Here is a 19,780-nt window from a genome sequence, read left to right as displayed (position 1 = left end):
TTTTGCTGGTTGCTTGAGTTCATTTTTTCTTGAGAATAAATATATGCTCGAAATCTTATATTATGGGCAGTAACTCAAGTGATTCCATTTTTCCTGTATTTGAATAGTAAATACATTTCCTGGAAACAGGTATCTCAGTCACTATTAGTCTAGCCTGAGGAATTCTCTTCTACTCTTCAAGGACAAAGGGGGATTGGTTATACAAGTAATTTCTATTTCAGTCCATTAGAAGTGCCGTTTTAGTTGACTCAAACCAAACAACATTATGACTTTGGGGAGCATTAATAATAGTTGCCATGTAAGTGTAGGATTATTACAGCAAAGAGGGCAACTAGCTGTATTCTCTTCCGACTGTGGGCTCATTAAGAGGAAATGGATTTAAATTATGGCAGAAGAGGAATTTAAATGAATTTAGTTGAATTTTAATCATGAACTGAGAATGTAATGGTTGAAGGTTAACGTCAGGGGACAGTAATAGAACAAAATCTTTGACTGTGTGAATGAATGAATGAATGAATGAAGTATTTATTAAGTGCTTACCATGTGCAAACTCTTGTGTTAAGTGTTACGAATACAAAAATAAAAATAAGGCATCCCTTGCTTTCAAGAGGCTCTTCTTGGGGGGAGGTAACACATATGGAAAATTTCAGGTAAAAGTTAAATGGTTCTCAGGTTGCTGCAACAAAGGAGATGATAATAACTCCTCTTTAATGTCATTTCCATCGACAAAACTATAACAGTTTTTTATTCTGAACTAGTACCGAAGATTTAAATGATAAGAATATTCTTTTCTGGTTTTTAGTGTCTGTGAAAACGGCAGGTGCTGGTAAGTACCAGGTTGCTTCTTCATAGAGGCTGCTTCCCAGGGAGATGACTGTGGGTATTGGCATGGAAGCATTGATATTTACAAAATTCTTGGGTTCCAGGTCTTGGACTGATTCCACTATGGTTCTGAGTGAGATGGTGATGGTTTGACTTGTCTGAGCCCTGCAGTAGTATCCTGTTCCTCAGCTAGATTGGCTTGCCTGCCCCATGTATAGCAGTAGCAGACCAAGTGGAGGGGAAAAGACAGAGGGAAATTGGGTAATCAGGAGCCTGGAGGATGAAGGAAGATGTCCAAGGAGAAAGGGAAGAAGGACCATTGAACACTTGGACTTAAGTTATAGATATAAAGTTTTTCTCATAGGGTAGGGGTAGGGAGTTGGATCCACAGATCCAACACAGTTGCTTATCCACCAAAGAATGAGGATGTAGGTACCACAGGTGCCACTGAGTGAGAGATTGTTGAGCAAAGGACAGAAGAAGAGCTGAATAATGGTTGTCGGTGATTTCTTGCTGAGACACATTAATATTGGTGAGATTAATATGGATTCAGGCCATGATGGAATCTTCCTATACTTATCCAACTTGATGGTTACTATTCACTTCTGCTGAGTTACAGGAACACATATAATAAGGCTAGAGGGAACATAAAAGCATTGCCAAGGATTTTGAAGTCTTAAACAAGAAACTAAAAACCTGGAGATGTAGGTGCTATTTTTTAAGCACTTTTTTTTTTTTTTATTAAAAGCAATGAATTCAGAAGAAAAAGGTAGATTTGGTAAGTGAACTGCTGGTAAAAAAGGGAACATCTGGATTTTTGGACCACATTCTAAAATATAGGAATATATTGGTCAACAATGGAGTATATTCAACAAGAGAACTGGTAACAATATATTTTCTTCTAGTCTTGCAAATCTAATTGAAAGGGTTCAAGTTTGAAAAAAAGGGAAAAGGAAAAAATTGCCTAGGCATATTTACTAACCTAGATTTTATAGATAGTAGTTTTTTTAATATAAGAAGAAAAATAGGATTGTAGATGTGGAGCTGGATAAGACTGTAGAAGCCATCAAGTGCAATCTGTTTATTTTTCAGATGAGAAAACTGAGGCACAGAGAGGTTAAGTGATTTAGCACAGTAAATGCCTGAGGTGTGATTTGAATACAAGTGTTTCTGATTCCAAGCCCAGTACTCTATGTAGTACTCCATGTTTCCTCTCCTAACAGCAAAAATGCCCCCAAATTCACAAGATACAACATCCAAAAAAAGAACTGGCAATAAAACCTAAGTCCTATAATCTTTAAACAGATACACAAAACACAGGTGTCAAGTAAGATAAACTAGAGATCCTAAGCAAATTTGATTTTGTAGTATCATTGGAACTTTGTAAAATGGGAAATATGACTAGTATCCAAAAGGTAAAATTTCAGCCAAGGCAGTTAGGTGGGCTGGAAATCAGGAAGATTCCTCTGTCATGAGTTCAAATCCAGTCTCAGACATTTATTAGCTGTGTGATCCTGGGCAGGTCATTTAACCCTGTTTTCCTCAGTTCCTTATCTGTAAAATGAGTTGGAGAGGGAACTGTCAAATCACTTCAGTGTCTTTGCTGAAAAAAGCTCAAAGGAAGAGTAAGACACAACTGAAAAATGACTGAATAGCAAGAACATGTTTTATCCAAAGGAAACAGAACAAGTAAAAAGGAGACCCAAGCAGGATGGTACTATAATTTACACACATGAAGCCCAAGAGCTTCAAGATTTTGGAATTATCTCAGTAATCACCTATTCTTTGACCTGAACAAGAATCTCCTCCTTAGCATCTCAAGCAAGAGTTCCTCCCAACTTTGGTCATAATGCCAAAGTAAGATGAATCTTGCTATATTCCAAGGCAATGTAGTCCAACTTTAAATAATTATGATTATTAGTAAGCTTTTCTTTATATCAAACTGTGCTGGCCCAGGATGCTGATATAGACCCCAAGACAGATTGAGTTAATAATCCCACCCTCAGGGCAGTTATGAGCCAGGACGGGGTGAGACAGACTGGAAACATTAAGAGACCTAGATCACAGTCTGCATTAACTTTGCCTCAAACTGAAAAAACCAGTTGTGGACCCTTTGACCAAGAAACAAATAAAGGATAACTCTGATTTGAGCAGGAAACTCTTAAGACCTAACAGAACCTCTTATTGGACTTTTCAACAAGTATGTTTTTAGTAAAATTGTTGTTCATCTAACCCCTCAAGCCCCAAATATTCCACTGCTTTGGGTATAGGACCTCTTTGGAAACATAATCTAATTAAGGCTCTTTGCAGTGTCTATCTTTTCCTCCTGGATCTGCCTTTGGGAGTCAAACAGAAGAAGGCTCCCTTTGAGGTTTTTTGTTTTGTTTTGTTTTGTTTTTTTCTGGGCTAAATAGTTTCAGTTCTTTCAGCCAGCCCCCTCAGGGCCTTCATCACCCAGATGGCATTCCTCCAATGCTCTCCAGCTTATCAGAGTTTTTTATAAAATATGATGCCTAGAATTTAATTTTCTGGGTGATCTGACCAGAACAGATCAGACTTGATCCCAATCATTAACACCTTCATCCTTCTGCTTCTTTTAATGCAGCCTAAGATTGCATTCACTTTATTGAACTAGACAGACCTGTTAACACCACTACTAGCATATAAACACCTTATGGTTGGAGATGGCTTCTATTATTGTTTTTGTAGTCCTAGTGCCTATCACAGTGACCGGCAAATAGTAGGTGTTTGATCAATGCTTGCTGATCGATTGTTTGGTATTGTATCATTGATTCATATTGAACTTTAAGTCCTTCCATCAAATGTTATGTGAGGAAGTCTAAAAACCAAAATCTTACCTTCCCCAAGAAGCCTTTCCTGATCTTCTCTTCTCTGATAATTTCCTCCTCCTGAGATCACCTTCTATCTAATTCAGCATGTTTTCTTATAGATAGTAAGTAAGTTATATTTTCCCTTTTTATAGACCATAAACTCTTTGAGGAAAAGGCGGGAATTTTTACTTTTCTTTGTACATCCAGTACTTAGCACAATGCCTGATATATAATATAAACTTAATAAATAAATTATAGATTGAAAAACAACAGCTAGAGTGTTATTTTTTTAACCCTTTTGGAAAACAAAAAAGGACCAAAGGGGTAACAGAATCTTTTCTGAGGTGAATGGTATAACGGTTAATAATAACCCAAGAGCAGATTAAGGCAGAATTATTTAATTTTATTCTTGTTTTTCTCATTAAGAAAATAATATTGGGACTTGAAAGAAAATGACAATATTGACCAATAAAAGGTGAAACTTATCATAAGAAAAGAGCTAATAATAATTCTTTAAAAAGCAAATAGCTGCATTAGTTAGTTTCAGAGGTTCCTATGCTGGGATGAACTGATTGATGGGACTGTTGAACAGATCAGAGATCATTGAAAGATAGTTGAAAATGATAAAGGTGCTATGGGATTAAAGAAGTCAGCCTATTCTGACTTTCAAAAGCGGGAAAATGATAGAATCTGCAAGCTGTAGGGTAGCACATTTGACTTTAATTTCTAACAACAACAAATATTCTTGTTACTTTTGTAGAAAAGGAAGCAGTGATCATGAATAATTAATACGGTTCCATCAAGTATAGGTCAGGCTCTAAATAGGATCTCCATCAACTGAATCTTCCACATTTCAGAGTATGAAATGATCATTAGGACAAATTAAGAATCCATGAGCAACATTTGTTTTGACAATGCAAGAGCTTTAGCTGCTGTCTGGATACTTAAAATACCCTGTTACTAGTGTATCATGCTTTAGTGCAAGGCTTATGATCTGTTTCCTTTTTTCATCTATTTCCTCTTTCTGTCCATATGGTCTGTAGTTCATTCTGCTGACAAGATTGCTTCTGTCTCTGTCTTTTTGATCTTCAGACGTATGGTCCCCACCCTGCAACCCCTTTTGTCTCCGGATTTCCTCAAAAATGAGCATAGCCTCTTAAAAGTTTTTAATTAATTTTTTTAAAGCATAGATATTTTTATTATTATTTTTTTAGTTTTATAATCTCCCCCTCCCACACTCAATAAGGAAACAAGAAAAACAAAATCTTTTATAAATATGTAATCATGCAAAACAATTTCTGCAATGGTTATCATAACTCCTTAATATACAAGATTATTTTGTGATTCCTTTAACCTGTTCCGTTCTTCCTGAATACAAACTACCCTTTAAAAGCTAATCTCTAATTATGAGACTTATCTTTTCAAATACTGGAGATACCTGGGAGTCAAATGCACACCCTCTTATTAGGATTTCTGTTTTATCTTCTTGCTATTCATATTTTAAAAGTTTGTATATGAATATCTGAATCATGAGTTTTATGTTTTTAAAAATGTTTTTGATTCAACTTTATTAAAATATATGATATGTTTAAGGTTTTATTCATTATTTTATAGGTTTAATTATTTAGGTGATTTATTTTTTAAAATAAATTTTTATTAATATCTTCTGTTTCTTATTTCATCACAGTTATCTCAAGACCTATATCTTCCTCTCTCCTCCCAGAGAACCATCACAAATAGCATTTTTTGAGAGGGAAAAAAAATCAGCATTACTGATCCATATCTTCAAAAAGTCTGAAAATTTGTGCAGTGTATAACACCTGTGAACCTTCCACCTTGAAGGGGTGGGTTGGGAGTATTTTCTCATTCTATTTAAGTCCTACTTGAACATTGTAATTTGGTTACATTCACTTCTGATTTTTGGGGATGTGTGTGATGTTGTTATGATTTATATTGTTGTACTTGTGTTTAGGCTAGTTTTAGAATTAGGAGAGACCGTAAATCAAATCTTACTTCTGACATATACTTATTGTGTGACAGTGTTGTAGATTGCCTAACTAAAGTTCTCCAAGCATTAATTTCCTCATCTGTAATATTAGTGTAAGAAATAACATAGGTACTAACCATATAGAAATATTGTGAGGATGAAATGACATAATATATGTTAGTGATTATTGAATTTCATTGTTTCTGATCCATTGATCAGTGTTTCTATTTTTTAACGAAACCTGGGTAGTTTTGATGACTGCAACTTTATAATAATTTGAGGTTTGGAAGCCTACTAGTTGATTTGTTCATTTGACTTTTTCAGAACCTTGTGTTTATGGAAGGTATTCCATAAATGTATGTTGAATGAACTGTATGTTGAATGACTGAATGATTTTTTTGGCCAGCCCTAATGGACTTAACTCAACTCTATTATTTGAATTCCCCTGGTGCATTTGCAGAGGCTGCTTTCATTGAGGCCTATGGAAATTTGTTATATTCATTTGTAATGGGTTACAAAAAAATCTTTATTTTTTTCTTACTCATTTTATAATTATATGTCTCATTTGTATAGTATTTTAAGTTTTTCCAAGTGCCTTACTTACAATATCTCATTAGAGTCTTAGGAAAACCCAGAAATAGGTTTATGTTTGTGATGAGTGGCTTGTGATTTCTTCTTCTAACTCTTAAATGACTTTCTGGCCTGTATCATGCTGTATTTATCTTATATTGTCTCTGATTATAGTCATTTGCTTGTTCTTGTTTTCTCCTCTGGTTAGTTCTCTGTGGGGGAGGGATCACAATTTGTACCGCCAAAAATATGCTCAGTGCATATAGAGAACACTGGAGAAGGAAATGATAAACCAGTCTCATGAACAGTATGATCCATGGGATCATGAAGATTTGAACATGATGAAGAACAAATATATGGCACAAGGACTTGGAGACAGGAAGGTCTGCATTCGAGACCCGTTTTGTGTATTTCCCAGCTATATATGGGAAGAGTTCTTGACCTTTTTGAGTTTTAGTTTCTTAATTTGTAAAATGGGGAAAATAACAGCACCTACCTCCTGAGAATAACATGAAATAAGATATTGAAATTACTTTGCAAACCTTAAAGTGGCCTATTATTGTAAAACAATGAATGAGAAAAAAGAGTATGATCCCCTTACTTTGTACTCATAGCACTTAAGTCTTTGATTTATGACTTCTCTATAGTGGCCATTCAAGAAATGATATTAAATGAATGGATTATTGATGAGTAAATATTATATCAGAACTGTTCCTGAAAATGCTGTTCTGATAGAGATTCCCTATTGGAATCTTTTAGCTTGGAAGACGGAAAGTCTATTCCTGGAACTAGATAGAGACCAATTCCCACATCATCCTGAAAAATCGTTGGAAAAAGTTGTTGTTCTTAGGTTTGATTCTTGGTTCTGCTACTTATTGGTGTTATGGGCTCAAGTTCTACATTTCTACAATGTGAATATGTGAATAGATCAAGGATTCTTAGCTCGAGGTTGAGAACTTGGTACACACACACACACAAACAAATCTATATGTACATATATATGTACATATACGTGTATACAGACATACATATTATATACAGTATTTCAATATAATTTGCTTTTTTTGGTAATCCTACGTGTTTCATTTTTTGCATTTTAAAACATTGCTCTGAGCTAATCCAATTCCAATTGATTAATGATGGACAGAACCAGCTACATCCAGAAAAGGAACACTGGGAAATGAATGTAAACTGTTATTTTTACCTTCTGAATCCAATTCTTCCTGTGCAACAAAAAATTCGGTTCTACACACATATATTGTAACTAGAATATACTGTAATATATTTAACATATATAAGACTGCTTGCCATCTGGGGGAGGGGGTTGGGGGAGGAAGAGAAAAAATCTGAATAGAAGTAAGTGCAAGGAATAATGTTGTAAAAAATTACCCATGCATATGTACTGTCAAAAAAATGTTATAATTATAAAATAAAATAAAAATTAAAAAAAAAAAACAAAAAAAACCAAAAAAAAAAACCATTGCTCTGAGAAGGGGTTCATAGACTTTGCCATACTGTTCTAAGGCGTGGTGTAAAAAATTCTGGTAGATAATCTCTAAGGTCGCTTCCAATTCTACATACATCCTGATTTAGCTGGTTTTTTGATAAAAAGGAAGAATCTGGAATAATTCTCCCATGTGGACACAAGGTGGCGTCTTCACCCCATTAATTACTTTGCTGAACTCCGATGGAAAGAGCTCCTTTTGGCTTGGTACTGAGCTTCTGGGTCCGCTGGATAGCAAAGTGCTTCTCATTTGAGACTTGTGAATTTAGCAGCCAAGCAACGCTGTAGGACTCCCAGCCAGGTCTGCTAAGGCGAGGGTGGCCTGGAGGATTGCATGAAGTGTCTGGTGAAAAGCCTGTTCCAGGAATTAGACCCTCATTTACTTAATATATTACAAGATAAAAAGGTGAATCTCAAGGATATGACTCTGCACACTTAATAGAAGTATAATTTATCTTACACTACACTCTTATACTATTAATTTGCTTTATTTGAACTTTTTGCTTTTTATATTTAAATGTCGCTGTTATTTTTAAAATCTCCTCCTCCCCACAGATCCTTTTCTGGTAACAAAGAATTATAATTAAGCACAAGAAACTAACACTGACCATGCCTGATAATTTGTCTTATCATGCACCTCTCCCCCACAACTTCTCAAGCAAAAAGGACGTTTCATTGTCAGTACTCTGACATCATGGCCTTGATCTGAATTCTGATGTCTGTTATTGTTCTTTCCTTGAATCAATTGTAGTCATTCTGAATATTATTCTCAAACAACAACAACAACAAAAGGAACAGACAAAAAATAGTCAATATAGAGTGGTTTCTTCACCCTATAGCAGTTCAGATAAATCTTCATAACTTTTTCTGAATTCCTCATAGTGATTACAGAGCTTTAAGCTATAAAGGCAGAGGTGTCAAACTACTACATAGGGGTGATAAGCATTGGCAAAACTCCAGATAATGCCTGAATCAGATTAACGTAGCACTGGAAATGCTTAGCCAAATAAATACGAAACAAACTAAGTTATATTAATCCGTTGTTTTCCAGGTCAATATGCTGCAAAGATCTATTTCTATTTGAGTCTTACATCATTATCAAAAGGGACCTTATTTATATACTTCAACCCCTCATTTATTTATTTCTTTGTCTGTCTTCTTGTCTATTCATTTATTTGTTTGTTTGTCTGCTTGCTTATTTATTTGTTTAGCAAGAAAATTGGGGTTAAGTGGCTTGCCTAGGTTCACACAGGACTCAAATTTGGCCTCAGACACTTAATACTTTTTAGCTGTGTGACTCAGTTTCCTTATCTGTAAAATGAGGGGGTTATATTAGATTACTTCTGAGGCTACTTTTAGCTCCAAATCTCTGATCAAGCACAGGGCCTGAAGAATTCAATTCCACAAACATTTATTACATGCTTAGTGTGTGTAAGGAACCAGGGATATAAATATGAAACAGGGTAGACAGCCAATAAATATTTGTAAAATGAATAAAAATATGTCCTTAAGTCAAACACTCCTTTAAGGTCATTCAAGTGGAATCAGGCAAGACAGACATAGCAGCCCCTTTGCAATGAGTGGGAATCATAGAAGCCAATTGAGATTTGATGGAATGAAAACTTCCCAACAATTGGAACTGTCCCAAAATAGGAATAGCTACTTTGGAAGGGAGCAGGTTCCTCCTCCTTGGAGATCTGCAAGCAAAGGGAAGATGAACACTTCCTGCACATGAAAAGGGATTAATTATTATCTCTGTGCTGATGATTCTCAAATCAATTCTCTGCTGGCCTCCAGTATTACATCTCCAAATGCCATTTAAACATTTCAAATTCGATGTCCAGTAGACATCTTAATCTCAATGCGTCCAAAATTTAACATGTTATTTTCTCCTTAAATCCTCCCTGCTTTTTACCTTCCCTGTTACTGTACAGGGTAACGCCAAACTCCCAGTCCTTCAGACTCCCACTCTAAGATTTATCTTGGATTCCCTACTCTCTGTTACCCCTATATCCAAGCTATTGCCAATGCCTGCCTGCAGATTTTACTTTGCATCTCTCAAACATTTTTCCTTTTCTCTTACACTGCTGCAGGCTCTTATCTTTTCCTACCCACTACTGCAATAGTCTGCCCCCCCCTTTTCCAATCCATCCTCTATTCAGTCACCAAAATGATTTTCCTATTGTCATCCCTTACTCAATAAATTCTAGTGGCTCTTTACACTTATAGTAGCAGTATAAAATCCTGTTTAGTGTTCAAAGCCCTTCATTACTCTCCTACCTTTCCAGTCTTATACCTTACTCTTCATCCATATCCAATTCAATCCAATGACAATGGTCTTCTGGCTGTTCCTCAAACAAAACTCCATCTCTCAGCTCTGGGCCAGTACTCTCTCCTCCACATTGTTAATCTCCCTGACTTCCTAAGTTCCAACTAAAATTCCTCTTCTACAGAAAGCCCCTCGCAAACCCTTTTTTTTGCATTTCTTTTAATTTTTATTTTTTAAAATAAATAATAGTTTTTTATTTTCAAAATACATGCAAAGATAGTTTTCAACATTTGCCCTTGCAAAAAACCTTTGTGTTCCAAATTTTTCTCACTCCCTTCACCTCCCCAGACAACAATAATCCAAATACTTGTGTAATGTGTAATTCTTCTAAACATATTTCCACATATATCATGCTGTACAAGAAAAATCAGATCAAAAAGGAAAAAAAATGAGAAAGAAAACAAAAAGCAAGCAAACAACAAAAGGGTGAAAATATTATGTTGTGATCTAGTCAGTGCTCAAAGTCTTCTCTCTGGATACAGATGGCTTTCTCCATCACAAGGCTATTGGAACTAGCCTGACTCATCTCACTGCTGAAAAGAACCACGTCCATCAGAGTTGGTCATCATATAATCTTATTGTTGCCATGTATAATGGTCTCCTGGTTCTGCTCATTTTACTCAGCATCAGTTCATGTAAGTCTCTCCAGGACTCTCTGAAATCATCCTGCTGATCTTTTCTTACAGAGCAATAATATTCCATAATATTCATTTACCACAATTTACCCAACTATTTTCCAATTGATGGGCATCCACTCAGTCTCCAGTTTCTAGCCACTACAAAGAAGGCTGCCACAAACATTTTTGCAGTGTGGGTCCCTTTCCCTCCTTGATGATCTCTTTGGGATACAGGCCTAGTAGAGACAATGCTGGATCAAAGTTTGATAGCCCTCTGGGCGTAGTTCCAAATTGATCTCCAGAATGGTTGAATCAGTTCACAACTTCACTAACAGTGCATTAGTGAATCAGCCAATTCCTCTTTTTAAAAATTTTCCCCTAATTATATGTAAAAATATGTTTAAACATTCTTTTTAAATTTTGAATTCCCAATTCCTCTAAATTCGAGTGCCTTTTCTCTTTTAACTATTTCCTATTTACCCTTTTTGTAAATACTTGTTTGTATGTCACCTTTCCCATTAAACTATGAACTTCTTGGAGAGACTGTCTTTTGACTTTTTTTGTATCCCCAGAACTTGGCACAGTGCCTAGCACATAGTAAGTACCTAATAAATGCTTACTAACTGTCTCACATAGTGCTTTAAAATTTGCAAAGTGCTGTAGGACATTTTTCTTTTATTCAGCTCATTCTTTTCCTATAAGATGAACCCCTGTCTCCCACACACATTATCTTAGATAAGACAAAGTTACTTAGTTTTCTCTCTTGTAGGACATGCATAAGAGAGTAATTATTTCCTCAAAAGCTGTTTCTTCTTCTTTCCAAAGAGTTTGTGGATTCCTGGGCAAAACCAAAGGCTGGAGACCTTTGGATTATTGACATAAGTTCTGATAGTTAGTCTTGTTGAGTGATAAAAATGATCTTCTGTCAGTCTGTAACTATCTGTATTGAAACTGGGGGAATTTCTTTATATACATGTCTAGAGTAATGTCACACAGTTGGACAGGCAGAGAGGAGATAAAAGCACATTTCTTTGCCAAATCTGAAGTTTTGTATCTAATTCTTAGCACCAGATTTTTGGAAGGATATTAATAAGTTGGAGCAATTTTTTTTAAAATTTCAATTCTTTCCTTGAAATATATTTCTAAAGGGGGTAATTACCAGAAGATGACACTAATTTATATTGATAATCACAATAAATGATTATCTATTTTCCCATATCTAGTAAATTATTAGATGGACTAGATGGTGACTTTTATTCTTTTTGTTTATTTTTTGTCAGTTTAACAAATATGATATAGATCCTTAAAATTGATTTTAGATTGACTTTATTTAACTATTAATGAGGTTAAACATTTTTTTCCTAGTGGTTAGTCTAGTGGAAAGAGGGTTAGATTTGGACTCAAGAAGTCCTGAATTTGAATCCTGCCTCAGAAACTAATTACTTTTATAAATCTGCGTAAGTCACTTAATGGCTGCCAGTCTCATTTTTCTCATCTGCAAAATGGGGATATTAATAGTACCTACTTCATGGGATTGTTGTAAGGATCAAGAGAGATAATATATGGAGATGGTTTTGTAAACATTAAAGTTCTATATAAATGCTGGTTATTGTTATTAAATTATTGAATTCAAATTTAGCCTTAGGTACTTATTAGCTGTGTGACCCTGGGCAAATCACTTTTTAAAAAAAATTAATTAAAGCGTTTTATTTACAAGACATATGCATGAGTAATTTTTCAACATTGATCCTTGCAAAACCTTCTGTTCCAACTTTTCCCTTTCTTCCCCCCCTCCCCTAGATGGCAGGTAGTCCAATACATGTTAAATATCTTAAAATATGTTAAATCCAATATATATATATACACACATACATATTTATACACTTATCTTGCTGCACAAAAAAAATCAGATCAAGAAGGAAGAAAAAGAAAAACTGAGAAAGAAAACAAAATGCAAGCAAACAACAACAGAGTGAGTGAGAATGCTATATTGTGATCCACACTCAGTTCCCATGCTTCTTTCTCTGGGTGTAGATGGCTTTCTTCATCACAAGATTATTGGAACTGTCCTCAATCATCTCATTGTTGAAGAGAGCTGCGTCCATTGGAGTTGATCATCGTATAGTCTTCTTTTTGCCTTGTATAATGATCTGGTTCTGCTCATTTCACTCAGCATCAGTTCATGTAAGTCTCTCCAGGCCTCTCTGAAATCATCTTGTTGGTCATTTCTTACAGAACAATAATATTCCATAATATTCATATACCACAATTTATTCAGCCATTCTCCAACTGATGGACATCCATTCAGTTTCCAGTTTCCTACCACTACAAAAGGGCCGACACAAACATTTTGGGTGGGTGCCTTTCCCTCCTTTAAGATCTTTTTGGCATATAATCCCAGTAGAAACACTTGGGCAAATTACTTAACCCTGTTTGCCTCAATTTCCTTATCTGTAAAATGAGCTAGAAAAGGAAATGCAAACTACCCCAGTATCTTTGCTAAGAAAACCTCCAAAAATGGAGTCATGAAGACTCAGACATGACTGAAATGACTAAAGAACAATAAATTGTTATTAAGTGTAAATTTATTATTTGCACCTCCTTTGTGAATTATGCATTTCATATTCTGTGATGTTATCTCCATTGGAGACCAGGCTTTGCCCGGATTTTCTTGAAAATCTTGGAAGCCAAGTTTTTTTTTTGTTTTTTTTTTTTTTAATATGATATATTCAATGAAACCATTTCTGCCCCTCTCCCTCAAAACCACTCTGCTGCCTTTCTTTTTATGTAACGATAGCACCTCTGTTAGGAGCTGTACTCTAATTGGTACTTTCTTTTAAAGAACAGGTGCTACTTGAGTTCAAAGGATACTCTGTGGATCCATCTCCAAACTCCAAAAACGATAGCTTGCGAGCTCCAGCGCTGGTAATGAAGCAAGAAAGTAGGGAACAGAGGGAGCCAAAGCAACTTATGCCTCAGGATTGCAGAAGCCCAATGTCCTTTCTTTCCTGACAGTTTTCCACACTGCCTCTCTACTCTTAGGCAAAGTGTGTTTGATGGATGGATGGGCTGCTTATCTGGAGTCACTGTTCTGTCCACTGTTCTCTCTTTGCCAGAGATAGTTTTCTCTTGAATCCATAATCTGCCCTTTTCTTTGTTATGAGAGGTTATATTCCTTGGAGCTGATGGAACAATAGCTACCATTTATATAGCAAGATGAGTATGTTATGATGAGGATTCTTTTCTAGTTTGATTGGATCTGATGATAGCTGAAGTTCCTTCCAACTTGAAAATCTTGTGATTCTGTGATGTACAATAGAAAATCAGTTCCAACTTCAACAAAATTAAGTGTAATTCTATCATTGATGTATGTCTAAACAATCTAACATAAAAATCTATAACTTAAAGTTTAAGAAATGAAAATCCCAGAGCTAAAGTTTAATGTCTTTTCCATGAAATGAGAAGGCAAGTGATCAATAGCTGCATGTGAAAACATGAGACCAAGAGGAGAATTACTGTAGGGAAGCATTTTGAAGGCCGCTTGACCAGGGAAATAGACTTAATATATTTTGCCACATACCCTTTTGCCTCATTTTTTGAAACTTTGGTTCCCCTCCATCTGTTCCCCCCCATATGGACACCCAGCTTCAGGTCAGTGAACTAGGTGAATACTTTTCTTTGTGTTATAAAGATCCAGACTAAGTTACCTGGGGTTTTTCAGGTTCCATAGTAACCCAGTCCGAAGGAAGGAATCTTGGATACAAAGCCACATTGGCAGATGTCCCCCCACAAACAAGGCTACACATTCCTATTTTCAAAAGGGACTCTAGATTCACATTAACCTGTTTTTTTCCCCCTGAGGGAGGGCCTGGCCCCCAAAGACAGGGGTCAGATCTCTTCCTCTCTTTGTCTCCACCTCCACTCTTGAGTAAAAAATTCTTGAGGAAATCTTTGAGATTTCCTCCAAAGTGGGGATCCCTTCCAGAAAAGCTACTCAAAATACAATATGGATATCAGACATAGAATAGTGGATTCTTTCCTCTATCACAGAAAAGGATCAAGCTACAGAAAGATGCAAAGACCTGCCTGGACAAATACCGACAGAAAATATTCAGGTGTCTTATTATGTTCATTACATTCTCCCAGAAGCCTAAAGCCTTTTATAGGACTGAGGTAAATTGAATATATATTTTACTTTTGCATTTGCCCAGGATCTGCCAGAGAACAGATCTCCTGGCCAGGTAAGATGCAGAGTTCTGGACTATGCTGACCCACGCCAATATGATGGATCAGTATAGAATGACTAGTATCTCCTCCTCCTCCTCCTCACTCTTAGAGATCATTCATCTTAGAGACAATTTCCCTTGCCTCAAGTCTTAGAGATCAGTCTCTTAGTATATAATTCTAATAGTGTGCTTTGGCAAGGAGTGAGCAGGTGTAGCTCCCTTTCTGATAACAGTCCATATCCTGTAACTTCATCAAGTAAATTGGGGAACCCAGTCTGATCCCTGCTAAACAGAGAGACTTCCCCATGTGCCTATGACATCCCTGAGAGAAAAAAGTCTCCAAAACTAAGCCATCATAGCCATAGCACTGAGTTATATGTTATTCCAGGGCTTTACCATTTTAAAACTTGGGTTAAATGGAGTGAGCCATTAATCAAAATGTCTCATGGAGAGCTCTTCTCTTGTGAACTACATTTCTCAAGAGATTTCAGAGGAGAAGAGGTGTTTATGGAAAGAGTCCTGAATAACTCCATGTTCGTGAAAGTCTGTAATTGGTTTTCTGTATCTTACATTTTAATGAAAATATTTCCAGGGGCAATACTCAATGCTGGCTTCCATAAAAGACGAATTCTGACTGGCATGGTGGACTGTGGAGGCCATTTGTGATATTAACTACATTGCCTCCTGGAATTTTTTAGTTCCCCTAAGAAGAGGGAATTAAATCCAATTCAACAAAAGCATATGTGAGATAATATAGTGAGATCATGTTTACTGGGCATATCATAGGATCATTGGAAGAGGGGGGATGATCTCTAATCCAGTGGTACCAAACCCAAACAGAATTGGGGGCCCCTAACGCATAAGGAATTCTTTGAGCCCCATATTGATGCAGAAAACCACATGTATATACATTTCTTTTTAATTATTATTGCATTATGCTGCATATGTCATTATATGATGCATCATTAAAATGTTAAAATCATATAGGAATTATATTTCAATCTGACTCAGGCTATATTCAGGAGTAGGAAATGGAAAACCACTCCCTTCTCTTTGCCAAGAAAACCCCAAATGGGATCATGAAGGTTGTATACAGCTGAACAACTGCTAACTCTAGCTCCAAGATCTTACACTAATATCATGGGTGCTTCAAGTTTAGGTCAAGATACTTGACTAATGCTCATCTCCATGGCCAGGAGACAGAATAGCTCCCACTGTATTGCTATATTTAAGCTTCTCATGTGATTGTGAAATACAGTGAATGCCCAGGAAATGATGGAGGGGTGTGTGTGTGTGTGTGTGTGTGTGTGTGTGTGTGTGTGTGAATTATAGTTAACTGAATTTCCTAGTTAATTCATAAAACATAGATCCTATGATGTTTTAACCTTTGCTTAAAAATCTAAAATGAAATTGTCAATCTTTAATCTTATCTTGACAACTGGGAATTCCAGGCAGTAACTATCTATATAAAGAGGTGCTCCAAACCAGATCACCTTCCTTCTGGTCAGCAAATCTATCTCTTCCCTTGTAGGGTTTTGGATTCTGCTGCCAGAATCATTCTGGGCTTTGATAGGTGAGTTTTCAGTTTATTGTGCCTGGAGTCAGTCTTCTGACTCATTTTCCTCCCATCAGCTCCAAACCATAGCACTCCAGACATAGACCCTCTTCCCCAGATCTCTTCCAGCTCTCTTTTATGTATTGCATTAGAATGTAAGCCCCACTGAGTAACTTGTTTAAATCTTCCATCTTGCTTTACTTTGTATCTCCAGGTCTTAGCAGAGTGCCTGCCACATGTCATAAATTTTCTTAATAGATATTTATTGAACTGAACTCACTTAGAAGGCAGGGAGGAGGTTATCCCTCCAAATATGGTATTATCTTACAAGACCATACCTGCATAAGGGGTAGAAAAACCAACAGTTTCTATATTGATTTGAAGATAATTCCTGGAAAACTAGAAAATAAGTAAAAAAAAAAATCCTGAATTAGGTTCATTTTATATGATTTTTCTTTTACCTAAAAAAAAAAAGACAGATAATTTCTAACTGTGAAAACTAATTATTGCTCCTAGGACACATTGTTGCTGGGTTCAGTGTACATGTGATATGGAAAAAATCCAATGGAAGATTTTGATTACCTGAGTTCTAATTAATTGCATTTTATAGCATTGAAACCTTTGACCAAGATGAATAAGTTGCAGTCTGTGTTGGTGAAAAGAATTCCCACATCAACTAAATCAGATTTTTGACAAACTAATGCAGGTTGATTTTCAGATCCAGCAAATAGTGGAAATTCAATTTGGAGACAAGCCATCCTAAGAAATTCAGGCCCAGTTTGTCTGTTTCACTCATTCAGAAATCTGTATGGCTAGTCCCAAATCCTACCATGTTAACTAAACATGTCCACAATTAGGAAATTAAAAGACTCATGGGCATGTGGGTTTTTTTTTTTCTTCTTCTTAGAATTGTATAACAGAAAATTGAAGGTAGCAAGGAATAATGGAATAAAGATTTGGCTTTGGAATCAGGAAGATGAGTTCAGGCCTTGAATGTACCATAAATTTACCTTCTTCCTCTGTACCTGTGGCCCCCTTCCATTGGCCATCTCCTTGTGGAACCCCCATTTTGAGGAAGGGTTCAGACCAGTCATGTATCTATCATTCTTTAGATTTCGCTAACGTGTTTTAGCTGCCTTTTCCCTCTCCTCTGGTGGTCCCTTTTTCCATTGGCGAATTCCTCTTAAAATCTCCATTTTGAGAAAGGGCCCAGAGCAGTTATCCTTCATTCTCTGGACTTTGCCACCATGCACTCTGCCCTTTCATGGGTCTTCCCCCATTAGAATGTGAGCTCCTTAAGGTCAGAGATTGTTTTTCTTCAACATTCATTTTTGTAAGACTTAGTGTACCAAATTTTTTTCTCCTCTCTCCTTTACCTTTCCCCTCCCCAAGACAGCAAGCAATCTGATGTAGGTTTAATATGGGCAATCATTTTAAATATATTTCCATTTTTTGAGACTTTATGTTTATAGTTCATGATTAGCACAGTGCCTGGCACATAGTAAGTACTTAATAAATGCCTGTAATTGTGTGAGCTTAGGCAAATCACTTAACTTTTCAATAATATAGTCAACTTTCAGACTCTAAAAGGTGCTCAGTTGCCTCTGTAGATACAATTTCTACTATCAAAAAAATATAGTTAAAAAACCACCACCACCAACAACAACAACAAAAAAAACAGCTCCAAAACAAAACAGGGCTAGTTTATGTTTCCTATCTCTGACTACATCTGTGGCCCCAAGTTGGCCAGGGGAGCAGCTTTCTTTCAGTCATTTAGTTTTTCAGGGTGTTCTCTGCCTCTGTAGTTATCGATTCTTTTTGTGGACCAGAACTGAAGAATACTCTTGTGGAGGTGGAGGGAGGCAGAGGATTCTCTTAGGAGACAGAAACTGAGCCAAGGGAGGTCATTCTTACACCTGGGAGGGATTGTTGGCCTATTGCTTATTCTGAGACTGGTACTGGAGGGGGGGGGTAGAGGGGATAGTAGGCGATGGGGGGGAGATAATAGGGCCCAAGTGTACAGGAAGGCAAGGACTGAGGCTTCTGTGAGCAACAACTGTTTTAAAGCCCGATTCCTCCTAAGCAGCTGTCAAAATATTATCAGGCCTAGTTTGGAATCATCATCCTCCCATATTGTGAAGGCACAGACTGGCTTAGCAGGCCAGATTGTCCACATGTATCTTCCTCTTTCAGGCTCCCTAAGTGAAAAAGATTACAAACACTGGCAAGTGGAAAAGCATTAATGACTTCAACAGGATGTAAACTGATTCGGGACTGTTTGGGAAACTTTCGGGCTACATTGTGATTAATTTGTACGCTGATTATTTAAGTTGGCTGATTCTGACATTTTAAAGTCTCGGCCAAGAGCACAGCAGGGATAACTTTCTTTCAGCTCTGTGATTTTGGAATTCTGTGATAGTCTAAACTTCAAATGTACAGCTATTTTTAAAAATTGGGATTGAATCCAATGTGTGTGTATGTGTGTGTGTTTAACCACAGTTTTAATAGATTCTGGAGGCCCAGGAGGAGACCATAAAAGACAGCACTTTTTACACAATCAGAAATGTCTTAAGACTCAAAGAGTCATCAATTCCATTTAATGCAGTTCAGTTCAACAGGTTTGTTGAGCACCTACTAGGTGCTAGGCTCTGAGTGGAGACAGAGAAATACAAAAAAAATTGCATTTACATTCAATCTACCTTCAAGCAGTTTATACTCTACTGGGAAGTTTAAAACTTGTATACCAATAAAGTAATTTCAGGAAGCAGAAAGCAAGCGCTCAATGCTTAGGGGCTTGGATGGGAAGTAAAAAACAGTCTACCAGCACAGCACTTGAGCTGGAGTTTGAAGAGAGCTAAGATTCTATGGTATTTTTATGCACTTAAGTACTAAAAGTACTTTTAAAGGAAAGGGTTTTTAGAAGCATTATTTTATCCTTATTGTTCTTATTATAGATGAGGAAATGGAAACCCTGATTTGGACAAAAAGCATTGAACCAGCAAGTGTAGAAGGTGGGATTTAAACGATTAAATTACATTCTTTCCATCTAGTGACCATGGGGGTCACTCACTAGCTGGCCTAAGATATGAGTAAAGAAGGGAAAGAAATTGACCAGAAGACAAAGAGATAAATAAAGAGAGAGAGACAGGAAGAGAATTTAAATGAACAAGCACATACCAAAGAAATTATCTTCCTGGGTTCCAGTCACAACCTGCTCCATTTATTTTATTGCCAGGAGCAATCCCAAGGCAATTGTCAATAGGAAGGTATGGTTGTTCCCCCCTACCATCAACTTGAAAAAGCAAGTGTGTATGTGTATGTATGTGTGTGTGTGTGTGT

Source organism: Sminthopsis crassicaudata, chromosome 2 (assembly GCF_048593235.1).
Source record: "Sminthopsis crassicaudata isolate SCR6 chromosome 2, ASM4859323v1, whole genome shotgun sequence".
Lineage (NCBI taxonomy): Eukaryota > Metazoa > Chordata > Mammalia > Dasyuromorphia > Dasyuridae > Sminthopsis > Sminthopsis crassicaudata.
This window is presented reverse-complemented; position numbering follows the sequence as displayed.